The sequence below is a fragment of the Platichthys flesus genome, chromosome 14 (assembly GCF_949316205.1).
Source record: "Platichthys flesus chromosome 14, fPlaFle2.1, whole genome shotgun sequence".
NCBI classification, from domain to species: Eukaryota; Metazoa; Chordata; class Actinopteri; order Pleuronectiformes; family Pleuronectidae; genus Platichthys; species Platichthys flesus.
Genome location: NC_084958.1, coordinates 10,732,346 through 10,733,678, shown reverse-complemented (window position 1 = coordinate 10,733,678; position 1,333 = coordinate 10,732,346).

The following is a 1,333-nucleotide window of genomic DNA, read 5'->3' as shown; positions in this document are numbered from 1 at the left end:
AGCGTCGTCCGCCGCGCAGCCGCATCAGCTCCCGGGGAGGAGGAGCCGGCGATGCCTTCAGGTGCTACCGGAATTCTCCTGTCATCCATTACAACAATGAACCACCGAGAGATTGAGAGGCTTATCTTTTGATTATATCATATCCCTGCTTGTAAGAGGAATGGCAGTGCTCCTTTCTTCAACATGTTAATGCTTAACTACATTGAGTCACTAAATTGAATTGGGGGAATGAACGACAAGGTTAAAAAAAATGTATACCTCTGTGTCCTTTCCTTTATTTGTCTTTCCTTCTTTTGTTTAAGTCCATTGTTCTACAGGTTACTTAGCTGCCACCTCGTTTGTTTGTCTTATTCCTCAATGCTGTCGTGTTATCTCCACCATTGTAGAATGACTCTTGCTGTTGTCTTGCTCCTAAACTTGTTTTGTAAGTGTTGAACAGTAAAGTTTATTAAAATAAAGTGATTGATGGACTGAGGGGTTGAGTATGTTTAGGGTTAGCATTAGTTACGTATCTATACAGACATACCATTAGAACAAAAATAGTAAAACGTCGACAGCAGGTCGTATCAGTGTTGCAACCGTCAGTTTGGCAGTTTTCAAGCAGCCTTGAACGTTACACCTCTTGGGGATCCTGTTGTTTCAAACAGTGCAGAGAACATGTTCCTATGAGCTATAGCTGTTTTCTTTCATTTTAAATCCCAACCATTGTTTGTGAAAATAAATCAACAGTCTCAAAACAGGGCTACTACGGTGCTGCATCTAGAATCTGTTAAAGCAGGGGCCATGAAGGGGCCACCATTTATCCTTGTATGTCAAACATCTGTGCAGAATTCGTGATTCAGTAAGGTAAAAGCATAGACTGGGTAAAAGCCATTCCTTTTTCACTTTCCGCTCTTTGAGCAAAACCACACATCACTGAATGTATTTCAAAAACTGATCCTGGTTCAAGCACATTGTGTACTTCGAAAAAGCTTGGATAAAATAAACCGTAACAAATGTCATATTACTTGTTAGTATTGTTAGTATCTGAATAGTTTGTTTAGAGAAAGACTACTGACAGGACAGGGGGCCTGGGGAGGGGTCATTAGATTTCAGTTGGAGCCAGTGTCAGTGAGCTTCTTGACTCACAAAACACTTCAGTCCCAAATTCTGTTACCTTAATTTAATTTAACTTCAAATAAACTAACAGAACATGGTCTAACATGAGGTCAAAGATTTTTGGCTATACTGATGCCTTGTCTCCCAAGTGTTTGATGAGACTCGGCCATGACCCTTCCTTCCATCACAGCCGATCATCATCTAATTATCTCAATAGATAAAACATCAGATAATA